The following is a 17,259-nucleotide window of genomic DNA, read 5'->3' as shown; positions in this document are numbered from 1 at the left end:
ATCTGGTCACCCTGCACGGTGTTCCAGAAAGTAGTTTTACGCGGAAAAATGCATTTTGAGCTTTAGAATGAAACATTAGACAAAAATGGTCTTCAACAAAGTTGTTTGTATACCATTTCTATGAAAATATGAACCACCCTAATTGTCAATGACACCAAAAAAGGGCCTTACTAATACAAACAACTTTGTAGAAGACCGATATTTTCTAACGTTTCATTATAAAGCTCAAGTTAAAAATGCATCTTTCCATGTAAAACTGCTTCCTGGCTCATAGTGCCCAGCCGAAATTGAAAGAAATCCAAAATGTTGTTTTATTCGTATATTTCGAAATTTGAAGTTTTTGATGGTTACAATGTTCTACAAAATGAGATAAATTGTCAAAATGCATAACTTTGTGGAAGAGAATAGGGTTATGAAACGCGAGCAAGAAAAAATATTACCAAATAAAATTAAAAAAAAATGGCAAATTTTCATACTTTAATAATTATTAGGGCAAATTTATTTATAAGGTTATTAGGGCAAATTGATGCAGATGAAACCTCCCTTGGTTGAATTATAACTAGTTGCATATTCTAACAGTTTCATCTGTATCCATGAGTATCTACACAAAAATGGCCATTGTCAACAGAAATAGACCAATAATTTTCTTACTTGTGTTTTAGCACCATATTAACTCCCCAAAAGTTGTATATTTTGCTATCTAAACCATTATACTACAAAGTGCTGAAATCGAAAACATAAAATTTTGAAAATATTCGGATAAAATGATATTTTAAAGTCCTTTTATGAAATTTCTTTGTATTTCAGTAGGGTGACCATATGGAGAGTTGGTATACGTAGCAAAAATTTTTCGAGTTCATACATTAACAACTTTGTCAAAAACACCATATTTGAGAATCTTTCACTATGTACCTCTCAAATACTGGCCTGATTTCATCATATTTTTTACATGCATTCCTGTGGGCTTGGGACAAAATCACAAGATATAACAAAACACATTATTCTCAAACAGTGGCTTTATTTATAACAACTCATAAACTTATCAATGCATTTTGCGAGAAAATCCAGTATGCATATCGTAAATACGTTTAAAAATCTTATGCGAAATTGAAGATTTTAAATTCCATTCAGGACTCTTCCAAACATACTCTAGTCTAGGATTTTCCAAAAAATTCCATCTTGTTTTTTCCAAAGCTGTTCCTCTTGATTTTTTGGAGAATTACACAGCGAACAAAATCACGTTATTTCAGAGTGTATCATGTTAAGCGATTTCTAATGGATTATTCAATTATAAACCCTACAAACACAACTTTTTCTTCAACTTTGCTAGAAAAATCTCCAATGTTGAATATAAAGTATCCTCTCTCGAAGAAGCAAGCAAAACGGCTCTATTGATATGATTTAACTTCGCCCGAGCCGTCAATCCATTCATGTGCATTATTTTCGACAGAATTTTTAACGTGCAATCGCATAAGTAGAGCGTTCTTGTTAGCAATTTCACTTTCAAGATGCAACTATCGCATAAGTTGTATGCAAGAACATGAAATATTTCAGGATCATTCAAATTTGCAAGCAGCCTTGAAAGCGATGAGGAAGTTTACATTATTTAACGTTGAGTATTTAATATTACTAACTTCGTTATTTTCTAACCAATTTTAAAACTTTGAGCACCATTTTCTTCAAAATTAAATTCATTGAAATTTTGTAGAATACCAAATTGGTCTAATATCAAAACTAGTGTTAGTTAAAAGTAGTTTACTCCAAATTTTTACTAATTTTACTTAAAAATCATCTTTGTTTGTCAGATTTATGGTGGTTATGAATACTCTACCGATTCCAAATCTTTTTACATTTTTCAGAAGCTAATTTTGTTATTTTCGAACTGTGTTTAAAGCGTAGCTAAAAAAAAAGGTTTTGGCTTTGTTACTCTCCAAAAACTTCCTAAGAATATAATTTTGCAGTAAAAAAATCAAATTTCTTTGCCGTAAATTAAATAATTACTATTTAGCTAATGTTAATGATGCATCCTGTTTAAATAACGAGATATAAAGTACATATATGCTTGACACATGCAAAGTTATTTGAAAATTGATGCTAAAACCTTACAAAAGGTTTAACAAATGAGAAAATCCAGTTCCAGCTTGAGATATAATGTTTAACTGGCAAACATAAAAAAACTGGAAGTTTTCGTTGAAAAATCATGTTTTCGAGCAATTTTTTGTTGTTAAATTACAAGATCAAAACATTTTTTTAGTGAAATTTGTTGTATACACAGTATTGAAACAACTGTATTAGCATCAAAATCGTGTGAAAAGATTTGGCATCGGTTGAGTGCTCATGAAGTTATGATGGCTTTTTAAGTAAAAATGAAGTAAACTACTTTTACCTAAAACTAGTTTTGAATTTAGACAAGTTCCGTGATTGACAAAGTTTTTATAAATTTTATAGTAATTTTGAAGAGATGGTAGATGCTAAAAGTTTCGAAATTTATTGGAAAATAACAAAGTTGTGTATACTTTACTGAAGTTCATTTTTAATAACGTGAAAATTCACCTTATTGTCACTTGCGTCACCTCTAAGTGTTAATATCTTTGACTCAAATTTTTTAATTTCCGCTTTTTATGATGGATTTGGAAGATTCCACGAATTTTTGATTTTGAGAACTTATCAAAAATAAGCCGTATTCAGTTATAACTCAATTTACATGGCATTCAGAAAATATACCGTGTCGTTTAAATTTAAGATTTTCCTAGAATATGTTTGGTTATTTCTCTGAAAATTTCCCTTTGAATTCTCTCTGGCATTCTGGCCGTTCTTTGAATATTTTTACAGCCGCGTTTTTTAAGATTTTTCCAGGGATTGCACTAGGCATTACATCGATGAATTTCTACATAAGTTCTTTCGGGAGATTATCGCTGTAGCTTACCCGAGCAATCATTGAGAAGTTCATTAGGAACCTATCATAGAGTCTATCCAACAATTTTTAAACAATACCATAACGAAAATTAATAAAAATATATATGCACTACTCCACTCGAAGTTATAACAACATGTTTCATTAACTTCAATTAATTACTTGTTTTTTAATTATGAATCTTGGTTTACGGCCAACCAGCCGAGTGGAAGTTTAACAACTACCGAAAAGCTAAACATTACATATAATTTGCAATTGGATTAGATGGACAAATTGATGTGAAGATTTGCGAAAAAGTTACACGTCTTCTCAGTGAGAATCGAACTCACGACTCCCTGATCTCTAGTTAGGGCGCGTTACTCCTACGCCATGAGAGGACTCATGGACGCAGAATTTAACCTGAATTCGATTTCAGCTCAATAATCACGTGGTCCTTTTTCGCAAAGTGCACCTCTTTCGGAAGAATTAGATGCCCATCCAAACACAACGCTTTCTATATATATCCAATGCCTAGCCCGAGAGCGCATTGTTTTTTAGGTATAGGAATAGCACACTACACTAGGACTCATGTTCCGTAACCGGTCATTTGAGAACGTCGCGACCCATTGGAAGCCCACACAATAGAAACCTCAGCCAGCGCAGTTGCTGGCTAGTGTAGTGTGTTATTCCTATACCTAAAAAACAATGCGCTCTCGGGCTAGGCATTGGATATATATAGAAAGCGTTGTGTTTGGTTGGGCATCTAATTCTTCCGAAAGAGGTGCACTTTGCGAAAAAGGACCACGTGATTATTGAGCTGAAATCAGGGATTGAATCCTGAGAAAATTGAGAGAATCGCTCACGTATCGCTCTCTGTAACTATCATAACATGCTGCACATTATGAGAGACTGTTTATCGTATACTGCTACAACTTTGATCAGATTGGGGGGATAGTAGTGTATGATAAAACCTCTCTAAACATGCTCCAAGCCTGGGGGACACTATTGCTATTGGAAGTTCGTGGATTGTTTATCGTGCCAGTAAAGAAAAACACCTATCCCCAACGGTAAACAAGCGAGTAAAATGGGGTTTATCATCGCTCTCTCTTTGGGGCTCTCGCTCACTGCTTCCATTTATCAGACTTGTTACACCTTGCGATACAATGACGATCGTGGACCGCAACAGATGGGATGCTTTTCTTTGCTTGCTTTGATCGTGCTTCATACTCAAATGAGAGCGAATTCTGCAAAGCCTGGCTGAAATCGAATTCAGGTTAACTTCTGCGTTCATGAGTCTTCTCATGGCGAAGTGGTAACGCGCCCCAACTAGAGATCGGGGAGTCGTGAGTTCGATTCTCACTGAGAAGACGTGTAACTTTTTCGCAAATCTTCACATCAATTTGTCCATCTAATCCAATTGCATATTATATGTAATGTTTAGCTTTTCGGTAATTGTTCAATTAATTACTAAATATATTATTTTCGACAAAAAAAAAACTTAAACGGTCCAAAAAAATATTTCTTCGCCAAAACATCATATTTTTGGGTAGTTTTTGTTGAAAAGCTAACAGATTTCAAATCAATATGATGCATTTGCAGTATTTAAGCAACTAAAAATGAAAAACGAAACATTCAATAAACTTCGAAATTGTATTAAAATGGTCGAAATGAAGTGAAGTTCGCGAAAAATTACACGACTCATTCGAAAATTTCATTTGGCACATTTTAATCCAATAGCAAAGTAGATGTAATGTTTAGTTTAGTCATTAAAACTTCCGTAAACGATTTATTATTATCATTTAAAAAACAACCTAAAATTGAAACTGATTTTGATGTTGCTACAAGTTTCAAAATTGATTGAAAAATAACAAAATTATGTAGACTTCACTGAAGGTCATATTTAAAAACTTGAAAATTCAACTTCAAGTCGGTGGCGCCATCTCCAAATCTAAACATCTTTGGCTGAAATTTTTAAGTTCCTTTGTTTATGTGATTCAAGTTCAGAAGAGCACACACATTTTTGGTTTTGTGGCGTTTTGAAAGATTGGCCGCACTCTACTGCATGGCCGAGAAACCACTTGACAATAAGTCTGGATGACACGAACATAATTACTATGATGTTGATTTTTTAAGGAATCTTTCAGAAAATGATCCAGTAATTTGTTTCAAAGCTCTTCTTCTAGGATTTCTTCAAATATTTCATCTTGACATCTTTTAAAACTCATATCAACATTTCTTCAATCGTTAATTCGGGAATGCTTCTGAAAGCCTCAGCATGACGGTTCGTTTTCGGGATGCCAAGAAGTTTCACGGTTCGCGTTGTGCGAGTGCGAAAAGATGGTCGCGATGGACTGGTGAGCTCGTTTCATGCTTATGATTACACTTTTTTTCATGACAGCGTTACTTTTATGTACTTTTCAAACACACTTTGCATGGTTCGTCAATATGAGTGTCGCAATTAATCCTGTTTTATATAATATCAGTATACATATATTTTCCTCTCTTCGTCATTACTAAAAACATCTTTTGAATGGTTCGACATTGATGATGCACAATGGTCGGAAAAAGTGAAGTTTGGCCAAAACTATTTTTATCGCCTTAATCGATGAAATACGTAATCTGAATATGTTATTTGGCGTTTTTGTTGTTTCAGAAGGGATTATTCACAAATAACGTAACTTTGAAAAAAATATTTTTTTTAATTAAAATTGTTATCAAACCGGGCTGAAAGCACAAATTTTGTTTATATTTGATTGAGTTTGATCAAAATGTGTATGAATAGTGGTTAAATAAATGTTAAATAAACTTTGTATGAAAAATATCGTCAAAATATATGTAAAATATTGAATTATTCAAATAGCTCTTGCTTGCAAATCAGCAAATTTCTGCAAAAAATTTAAAGGTTTTTTGTAAGATCTAAGGATGCTTTTTGATGTGCAATATTCGAAATGGCGGCGACATGACGCGACAAGAGTTGTTTTTCATATTCAAAATCACCAAAATTACTAAAATGTAACATTGAATAGTAATAAAACTTAAATCAAATATTTTTTTCCATCCTCATGCTCGATAAAAGTGTTGAACCATAAGCCTTCAGATAGTGGGTAACTTTGGGGAAATATTGCATTCCTAAATTATAAATTTTGTGCTTTATTTTATTGTTACATTTTTCAATTTTTTAACTTCAGCCTGTTTGCCGTCATAAAAATCATAGAAATATAAATTTTAGTTCAATTTCAATTAAGGATCATAATAATATAAGTTACATTTTTCAATTTTTTAACTTCAGCCTGTTTGCCGTCATAAAAATCATAGAAATTTGAATTTTAGTTCAATTTCAATTAAGGATCATAATAATATAACACATGAGGTATATTTTAAAATTAAAAAAATCATAAAAATCTCAAAAAAGTTTTTGGTAGTTTTGGCCGCCCCTTTATATGGAGCCCGACCATTGTGTGATGTTGACTTATTTTTAAAACTTTCTATATATATATATATAAATAAAATATAAAGATAAAAAAAAATATATTATATATATATATATATATATATATATATATATATATATATATATATATATATATATATATATATATATATATATATATATATATATATATATATATATATATATATATATATATATATATATATATATATATATATATATATATATATATATATATATATATATATATATATATATATATATATATATATATATATATATATATATATATATATATATATAGGGAAAGTGTACCAGTTATGGCCATAGTGGTTCCCTATTTGGCCATATGTGAAATTTTGATAACTTTCACATTTTAAATCTTTTTGAATGTTCTAACATCAAGATATATCTTAAATCTAACTACTACAACACACAAAAAATTTCAAAATTTGAAGACGCTAAAGTAATCACGTATGGCGAAATAGGGAACCACTATGTCCATAACTGGTACACTTACCCTATATATATAAATATATATTTTTTTTTTTTATCTCGAGACAAAATTGCAAAACGAAATTTAAGTAAGAGCCGTATTTTTCCTCCTTATCCATGGGTCGCATTACTGATTAAAGGTGACTTTCATATCTTTTCCTCCCTTACTAATACACACCTTCTCCGTGGTGATTGTGGAGATGCAGAGGTATGTTCGGTCTATAGAAGCAACAATTATTACACCCTAACATTCCTTTCCCATCTCAACTGACTGTAAGGGTTTGGCCGACGCTGTTTTTGATCAATAATATGAGATCTATTAAAATATGCGCTTCGAGAATATTTGGATCGAAGTGCAATTCTTACCAGTTCCGATCAATCACCATTGCCATGTAGTCAGTCTATGCTATGCTATGTTAAGTTAAGAATGTCTCAATATGTTAATCTAGAAATTTCCTAGGAATTTTTGTTTTTGGGATTCCATGAATAAATTGAGTAGGAATTTGTTTAATGTTACATAAGGATAAGATTCATAGAAGAATATTGCTCAAAATATTTCGTTTTGAATTCCATAACATGTAACTTCAGAAAATATTTCATTGTATTCTAAAGCAAGTACAGAAGAAGTTCTTGGTAAAGCTTCTGGAATTCTACAGTACGGTTTAGAATCAATTTTTGAAAAGGTCGATGGACAAAAGTTCGAAAATCAAAACGGTTGAAAAACGAAGGGTGGAAAGGAAAAAAGATTGAAAGGATGAAAGATTTGCTTTATGGGAAGTGCAGGCATTGCAGAATTCGCTCTTATTTGAGTAAGAAGCACGATCAAAGCAAGCAAAGTTGTTGCGTTCCACGATCGTCAATGTATTGCAAGTTGTAACAAGTCTGATAAATGGAAGCAGCGAACAAGAGCCCCAAAGAGAGAGCGATGATAAAATCCACTTTTCTCGCTTGTTAACCGTTGGGGGTAGAAGTGTTCCCTTCTCTAAAAAGATGTGGAAGTGTTTCCTTCTCTAAAACGATGTTCGATCTTTTGTTGTTCTTTGTGTTGGCTTTTTGTCATAGACTCAAGGAATTACAGCAGAAGCTTCTGAGAAAAAAAAATGTTATTATTTTGGAGAGATTTATAGAGCCATCCTTGGAGACAGTTTCGGTAGAATCTTGTAAGGAGTTCTATTAATCTGGGAAAATTGTCTAGATTGGATGGAAAACCCCTCAATAAATGTTTACCCCTTACAGAACTGGGTGCCAACATCGACGATTTAAATTTTTTAAATTAGTCATCGTTTGATCGATTTTTATTATACATTTGAATGCATGCATGCATTTTTAAATTTGGTAACAGTTTCAGATCTAAGCTCTAATTTGTTGGGGTCCCAGGGTATCTCTGAATAATAAAAATGGGTAATTGCAAAACACTTTATCAAAAATTTTGCAAATATCATTGTAAATTGATCTATTTTACAAAATACTTCACCGGTTTCAATTTTCAGACTCTTGCACACAATAGCGAAAAATAGTTCATATTTAGAGAATGTTCTCAGATCAATAATGTGAAAGTGCTCGCGAAATAGTAAGCTGATAAACAGGCTCTGATTTGGTTGGGACGTAATGCCCGAAGGAAGAGGAAGGATAAGAGATGATGTCAATTCACATGAAATTCAATCGGGTATGGTCGATTTGGATATACGATTGATTTGTCTTTCAAAACGAAACAAAATCACACCTTGTTCAGTAACTCGCGATTAAATGTTCGCGAACTTTTTGCTATTTCTTGTAGTATGTTCTCCCGAGCAGGCAGGGGCGATCTTACTCACACTAAGCCTGTTTGAGAGTCTCTCCCGTTTGTTTTGCGTTGGTTTACATTCGTGAGGTGCTTCGTGATGGGAATATTTCCACCACTGAACACGACAAGGGTAGAAAGGTTTTTAAAATCGACCATTTAGAGCCCTATTGGACATTTTTCGATGAGCTCAAAAATGGTGAGTTTCACTTTATAATTCATGACACGTTATTTCATCACTTCTGGGTGAAAAATTATGACCTATGAGCCATTGAAACGTATCAATGCATGATATTTTGGAAGTGTCTCTGTAGGATCCTAACTGAGACCAACGACCTTCCAGAAATGAACACAATAATGTCCAAACTGAGACAGGTAATATTATATCAAATAGTTCAATGTTCAATTAATTTTTGAAAGTTTTGATGAAGTTTCTCATGTATGATTTTACCTGAAAATCTCATCAAAATAGATCAAAAGATGACGAAACTAGAAAATTTTGAATCTTTGGTGTTGGCACTCAGTACTGTATAAGTTAAAGGCTCTTGAAAGAATATGTGATCTTATGTTTGGATAAATATTAGAATCTCAGAAGGATTATCAAGACTAATGTCTAAATGATTATTTTTGAAATATAAATGTTGGACGAGCTTAAGAAGATATTCCTGAAAAAACTTAAGATGGTTACTTAATAATAGTAGTTTCTTGGAAATTACCCTTAGGAGAAATCTGGGTGTATTTCCTCAAGCAATTCAAGAGGAAATACTTACAAGTATCTGTTAGGTATTTGTTCCTGGAGAAATCCTCAAAGCATTATGTAGGTAGAGGATTGTCTGCTGAATTTTTAGTAAAATTTGTGCTTTTGTAAAACCATCGATGGAATATCAAGAATATTTTAGTCCTACAAGATTCTCATATCACCGGAGAAATGTCTAATAGAATTCCTGGAGTAAACGCTCTAGGAATCTTAAAATAAAACTCTGAGGAATTTTTGATGAATTTCTTGGAGGAATATCGTAAAATTCTTTGTAAGATACTGACATAAGATCATATAATCTGGAGCTATGGCTGGACGAAACGCTATAGAAATTTCTCTTGGAAATGGACTTAGGTCAATTTGGGACCTCTTGGCCACCGATAAAATTTTCAGACGTTTTCCAATCCGTCAAAACTTTACCTTTCTAGTTTATAAATAGAGAATCTGGTGAATACTGCTTTTGAAGCTGTTTGAACTCCCCTAATGGAAATCCTGGCTACGCTCATGCTAGTGTGCCTGTTGTCTGATCTGAATGATACTTGTCAAGACGTTTTGGAGAACGGATTTAAGCCGTTTTGTCGAGTGTGTTTGTTGTTTGTTGATCTTATGCTATGGGTGGAGAATGTACAAACCGACGGCCGATCTATTGAAGCAGGTTTCACAAGTCGTCGAGCTTGGCGGCGGTATTGTCACGAAAAGGGGAATTAGTCGGGCATGACAGAAGTTAATCCGACAGGTTGCTGGTTCTACAGAGATCTATGCCTTTGGTTCGGCAAGAATGTTGTAACCAAGTGAAAGATAATCGTAGAAATTTTCAAGAGGTAGAAAATTACAATAATCCCACAAAATCGTCAACATCTCATCTCGACGAAACGCTTATCTTCAGTGACTCATCAGAATGGCACCGTGAAATTTGATTCCAATTATCTCCGTACCTGCAATCACAAATCAACCTTCCCTGGTGGAAATGGATGGGGGACATTGGATCCCGCCGAACGCTTCACGACGATTATATTGAAATTTATTTTATTTGCAATCATCTTCAAGTTACGGAGGTGACGTACGTACTTCATCTGGAAATGGTCATCGTCGTCGCCGTCGTCGCCGTTCGTTCATTGAATATTTGCATCCGGAGATTGAACGCCCTGTCATTTTGCTGTGTCATTTGACTCCTGCCATGGGAACGACAGTCAAATGAAATGCTGCCTTTCCTCACCGGGAGAAAGATATTATTCGTCAGCTTTCTTTAAGGTGGCGTTCGTCGTCAAACGTTTCTTAGTGCCCCGTTAGCGCTCTGTGCCATTCGACAATCCGGTTATGAATTGTGGGAATGTCTTCATCTCGGGTTGGTGCCTCTGCGACGTCTTCGACAGCACCGTGCCGTGGTTAACGAGTTCAAAAAGACAAATGACCCGCATCTAATCATCGTAATGGCCACAACTCGCCCGCGCGGAATTGAAAGGTTCAGTTGAGAAATAATCGGAAAATTGAACTGATTGACTTTGTAGCAAAGACCACATATGGGGGAACTAAAATGACGACCAAATGGTTTTTATTTCCGCTATTGTCAAAACAGAAGCTTATTGTTTGACAGCAATATTTGAACTACCAAGTATAGGAGGGTTTAAGCAAGGCTTAGAAAACAAAACGTTCGGTTTATTATTATTTTGCTCTTTGATCTCTTGTCTGTATGCCCTATTATTTTTTCAACGTTTTGTCTTCAGAGACCTTTAGTCGTGGTTTTTTTGTGTTTGATAGGTAATTTACCAATGTTTTTTTTATTAGATTACGTTTTTCTGAAAAGTTCAAATTTTTTTTTATGTTTTGAATTGGAATGCTTGTTCATTGAATAGTAGAGATCACCAGCTGTTTGGTTTTATAACAGCTAATAACATACATTTAGTAGTTATTACTGATACTTATTTGAAACCTGAATCCAAACTCGAAAAAGATCCAAAGTTTTTTGTTTATTGTAAACATTAACTTTTTTCGTCACTCAAAATCAAAGCTTTTGATACTTTGGGTTTTACTATTAAAAAACACCTTGGTAAATATAATTTCATAACTGCCTCTTTGCCTTTTCGATACACTGGTCAGCAAGTTAATTTGCTTCAAACTGGTTTGCTCATGGAATAGTTCGCAAAGCAATTCCAACAGCAGAATTTTATTTGATGAGTGCTCTTCAGAATATTTCTCAATTCAAAACCTTGATAGCCTAACTTGTTTATTCAAAGTTCACTGTGTAATACTTCAGTTACGGTCAATTTTCTCTATTTTAAGGGAGTACTGAAATTCAGCACTTAGGATTTCTCCCTCTAATCAACAGCCATCGTACCTTTTTCCAATCCCCATAAAAATGCCTTACACAATCATTCCATCCACGAGGGATCAAATGGGGGGCGTCACCGATTCATACATATTTCATCACATCCCCTTCAAAACTCAAACACCGTCAGAATGGCGTTAGGTAGCTCCGGAAAACACCATCAAATAAAACTCCCTCCGGCTCTCAGAACTCAGATTGATGATAGGGTCGAAAATGGGTCGAACGGAAACAAAGAAAAACACCCTCCAGGACTCTCCGCATGACTGTATGTTTGCAGATATACGTGAAAAGGCGCAGAAGAAAAACGCATTTTAATCTATCATCGTTACATGACAGATTTTTCGTTTCGGTTTCAGATTGGAAGTTTCGCCGTTTTTTTTTTCCCTGCTACGAATGGGTCCAGTTAACGTGGTCGGAAAAACGGCACCAATTTGCGATGACTTTGAACAAATTTACCCCCGTCTCTCGGTCGTCGTCGTCATCGTCAGCCCATCAGCAGCTTATTGTTGTTTGACCAAATGGTGATAAAATGTCTGATTTTCGATCGCAAAAACGAGCAGTCGGGAAGCTATCCCACAGTGGCGCATACCCGGACAAAATCTCGAAAATTGGAGTTCTTAAAATTGTCTCTCAATATAGTCAATAGATTTCTGTCTCTCAGATGAGCTGATTTTAGATTTTTGGCGCCAACATAAGTGAGAACAATCTTGACTTCCCTGGGCATAGAGTATCATCGTATCTGCCACACGATATACGAATGCGAAAATGGCAACTTTGGCAAAAAAATCTCTCAGTTAATAACTGTGGAAGTGCTCATAAGAACACTAAGCTGAGAAGCTGGCTTTGTCTCAGTGAGGACGTGATGCCAAGAAGAAGAAGAAGAAGAAGAGAATAAGTGAAAATAAGTAAGCAAAATCCGATTTCTTTGATTTCACCAGATGTAGTATATCTTGCTCACTTAATCTCAATAAAATGGTAGGGATTAGATGACATGGTAGTGAATCTTCATAATGATGTGAAATACGACTGCAGAAATATTAAGTTAACAAATGAAACAATCTTTTAGGGAGGAAAAATATTCATTGACATCATGCTTAAAACTTGGCATTTCATCCCGTTTCAACTTGCCCGGTGTATACTTGGCAAGTGAAAAAACAACTTTTGATGTACATTATTAGCTTTTGTGTTACGTACTTCTGATCAGGTCTGTTACACAACTCTCTTCGATAGTTAGGCAATTCTTTCAAGTTACCTAGTAAATACAAAATCGTCTACGAAGCGTACAAGAGTATAGAGCTGGATGTGATCTACTTACGTTTGTTTAATGCAAATGATTAATGTATGTAATGTATAATGCTTCAACTTTCACATTCTTACCCACAATTAAGTAATTCTGCGAAGAAAACTACTGTAGGAATTATTAAAGCAGTTAATACCAGAAAGCATCTCTACACTGCGGAACACGTTATTTTTCTCAAGCGCAAAAATACCGGTTTTATCTTCATCAAGGGTTGTTGAATCTCCCAAGTAACCACAAGCATTAAGGTATTACCGCATTTTAACTTTAATTGCTTTTATTCTGCAATATGCGTGCAGTAATGCTTTAATTCAATTTTATGAATGCAATGTAGCATCGCTTTATTTTAGCAATTAAATGTGATATACGGTCGCCATTCAATGCTTCATTGCATCATCTTACTCAATGCTTCATCGCAACAAAAACGGCAAGATTGCAATTCTCTATTTATCGTCAATCCTTCTCTCACTCAAACAAATAGACTATAGAAATACTTATAAAATAATAAATATCTCCCATGAAAATTAGCCACAAGAAATCGGGTTGAAATACGTAGATTTGTCTTATGAGAAACCAGAATTTGAAAACAAAAAAAAAACAACAACCTGGAATTGAACCAAAAACCTTACGATTGATAGGTCCGTGAGTACACCACACGCCTATCAACGACTCAACGTGCCGAGATGCTAAAACGATACATAAAACGTGAATATGAGCAACCGTTTTAGCCCCACACAATGAAATAACAAAACAAAATCTCAACAGCCGCGGTGAACTCGGAAGTGCAACAGTCTTGTCCATCAACTTATTGTGCACTTCACCGCAAATTGGACTATCACAAAATTTGTGGAAAGCAGAAAAAGTGTGATAAGCAAGGATGGAAAAAATCGTCTCTAGCGATCAACAAAACAGTATTGGAATGATCTAAGACGGCCATTACTCTCGCAGCAGCATGATTTCAACACCTCATTACGCGCACATAGAGCAGATATATGGAGCATCCGATGCACTGTTTGTCATGGGACAAAGGGTTTATCGGATATTGTTACAAGTAGCGATCAACTTGAATCATGCCGCATTCGCGCTATTATTGATCGCTAAACCAACGTCCGAATGGTTTTAGAATCACAAACAGCATATATGGAGGTGGATCATTAGGTAAAAGTGGAAAAATCCTCAAAATCATTAAACTTTTATTCGCGAACATTTAATCGCTTGCGCACGTGCAACACGATGCATTATTAGTGGAGCGTAGTTTGTTGCGATAACTTGACGACAAAAAGTTAATCGTTGTTGCTATGATCGCAGGATAAAGAACGCGAGGCTCCATGGATTTTGTCATGTTCACTAGATTTCCATCCTTGGTGATAAGGATCATCCCAACGTATTCGGTGCACTTGTTCCTTGAATCACAAGGAATAAGTGCACTTAAACACCATCATGATTCGACGTAACCCTGAATTTCTATCACATTTTGAAGGAGCTTACACAATTGGGACTGTCCAACTAATCGACAATATTTATCACTGGCAATGAAAGGGCGCTGCTTAAAGTTGCACAATTTTCCCGGCCAAGACATGCAGCATTCATGGTCCAGAGGACAGGCGCGACTAGCCATCGAAAACATCTCACAATTAATTTGGGTTCGCATCCCAGCAAAGGAAGGATTCAAAATACACATATGAATCATACCAACATAAATAGACAGACAAATAAGTTCGTAAGCAACCAACGAATACAATAATATTTTTGTGATTTTATTTTTGATCTTTAAATAATAGTTTCCTTCATGCATTAAATACACTTTGGCTAAAGCTTTTATACGGTACAGACAGTAACTATACTTTAGCAATTGCCAACATAGAGCTAGGAAATTTAGCCGTAATTACACTTCGATGGCGCCCTTTTTCACTTTAATACTGCATTAATGAGACATGTAATGCAAAACGACATATATGCCATATTGTATAGTAGAATATAAAGCTATATTGATGCAACTATATACAGCTGTACGGTTTTGTTTTCTGATGGAAATGAATGTTTTCACAATCGAAACTGAATTTGCTGCCAGTTAGAAAAAGTAATCGAAAAACGAAATAATTCATCTCTCAAGATTTACCTCTAAGAATCCCTGGACAACTTATCAAACAATTCCTGCACAACCTACCAACAAAATCTGCAGCAGTTCTTGTCAGATTTACCATGCCCTCACAGTTACGGATCATTTTGGCGTTTAGAATTGAATATCTCGCTCATACGTTGACGTATGACATATTTTCTAACATTGGAAACATTCACTCGATTATTGCGTTTCTCTCGCTCAATTCCACACGCAGTCAAGAGCGAGGTTGCCGTTTCTTCAACCAAACTGAGAGTTTCAATTTCTAATGCACTTTCTTCTTGTTCGCCGAGCAAAAAGTTAGACAAAAATGGCAACAGAATGATTCACTGTCGACTCCGTGTGCCGAAGGCATCCGATTGCTGTAGCGAGTGATTCTTAACATTCCGATTCCGCACGAGTGGCATTCGTGTTTGAGTGCTGACGAGCGTTCACTGACTGGGAATACATCCGGCTAAATGATTCAGTAAACGCGAAATCCGTACATCTCGCAGAAAGCATTCGGTGATTGAATGGCGAACGCGTTCTTTCGTGTTTCCCATTTAAGAGCGGATTGGTGCTCTCTTTGCTCCGTAAATCTTTTGATTTTCGGTCTATCTCAATCGTTTGCGATTCGTCGAGATTGCGCTCACCCTAGTAGCGTTCGGCAGTCACTGAACATTTGGGGGCAGAAGATACTTTGCAGATATTTTATCGGTAGCGTTCGGGTGAGTGTGTGAATTTTCCCATATTTATGGAATATCTCTTAGGATTCTTCAAACATTAACACCAACAGCTACATGAAGGATATAAGAATCTATTTCAGGACACCAACTTCATATAAGAATTTCTTCATGGATTTATTTAGAAACTTCTGCAAAATAGTGACATTGTATTCCACAGAAACTCTTTTTGGAATACCTTTAAGTATAGTTTGAAACAATTTCTCCGGAATTTCATCTAGACATCTCATTACTCCTCTAAAGAGTCTCCTGATTTTTTCCTGCAGAAGCTTATGGAATTCAAGCAGAAATTTTCCTCGAATTCTGTAGTTAGTTTTTTGGTATTGCTAAAAGAATTTATGGATAAATACAGTAAAACCTCAAGTATTAGATGATGTCTTGAAAAAATCTTTGAATTTTTTTCTGATGTATGTTTGGGAGAATTTCTGTTTGAATATTTGAAATTTTGACTTCTGCAAAAATAGTTAGTTTGCTCCTATTAAATTAATTCTTAAAATTCCAATACGATACGTTTCAGAGATGTAATTCCTATTCAAAATCAAATTATATCATATGATCTAGTTCAGAATGAGTTCTAAAAATATTTCTTTCTGGAAGAACCCTTGGAATTTTAAATAACATTTTTCGGGAAACTTTTAGAGAATTCCTCAAGGAATGGTAGGAGAAATCCTGACGTAGATTAAATTCTTGAAAAATTCTCTAGAGGAATCACAAAGAGTTGCCTGGAGAAATATGTACATAAACTGCATAAGCTGCCAAAAGTTTGTATGCAATACCTAGAGTATTTCTTTATTTAGAACAATGAAAGAAGAAATTCTCAAAAAATAACAAGAGAAATAACTAAAATTTCTAAACAAAGTAAAATGTTGAACTTTTTTTGAAGAAGCCTTAAAGGTATTTATGGGTAAATTTCAGGAAACAGTTAGAGGCAAATTACTTTACAAATTCCTAGCGCAATATCTTAGGTTAACCTTTTTTAAGACAATACTTGAAAATGTTCTTAGTGCAATTTCTAATTCAATGCTTGAAAAAATCTTAGAATTTCATCTAACTCTTCTTTAGATATTACTCCCGGTAATTTTTCTTTGTCTCTGCCATACATTTTCCATTTAAGGTTCTTCCATCGATTGATTCCTAGAGGAATTTCTCTGAATGAAATTCATACAAGAATTTTATTGAAGTTCCTTTCTTTGATATAAACATCTCGGAATGATTCTTTGAAATTATTTATGAAATATCTATGGATTTTTTTTTGAAAATCTAAGTAGTTTCTGGTGAAATTGTTCAGATTATTCACATAAAATTGTGTTTGGTGTAAAATCTTTAAAAAAATCAGAAACATAAATTGTAAAATTTCTGTACGAATCTCTGAGAAGAATATATGGAAGCAATTAATAAAAAAATATACGAAAGACTTCA

General features: G+C 34.4%; 1 protein-coding gene and 1 non-coding gene across 3 annotated transcripts in view; one reads left to right on the top strand and one right to left on the bottom strand.

The window, feature by feature from the left end:
• LOC5565802 (protein sax-3) overlaps positions 1-17,259 on the bottom strand; it is an 808,606-nt gene that overhangs the window by 337,724 nt on the left and 453,623 nt on the right. The window lies entirely within an intron of this gene.
• On the top strand, positions 4,189-4,261 carry Trnas-aga. Its single transcript has one exon. It is a non-coding gene; the product is annotated as a tRNA-Ser (tRNA).

The sequence above is a fragment of the Aedes aegypti genome, chromosome 3, assembly GCF_002204515.2.
Source record: "Aedes aegypti strain LVP_AGWG chromosome 3, AaegL5.0 Primary Assembly, whole genome shotgun sequence".
Classification (NCBI taxonomy): domain Eukaryota; kingdom Metazoa; phylum Arthropoda; class Insecta; order Diptera; family Culicidae; genus Aedes; species Aedes aegypti.
This window is presented reverse-complemented; position numbering and strand designations above follow the sequence as displayed.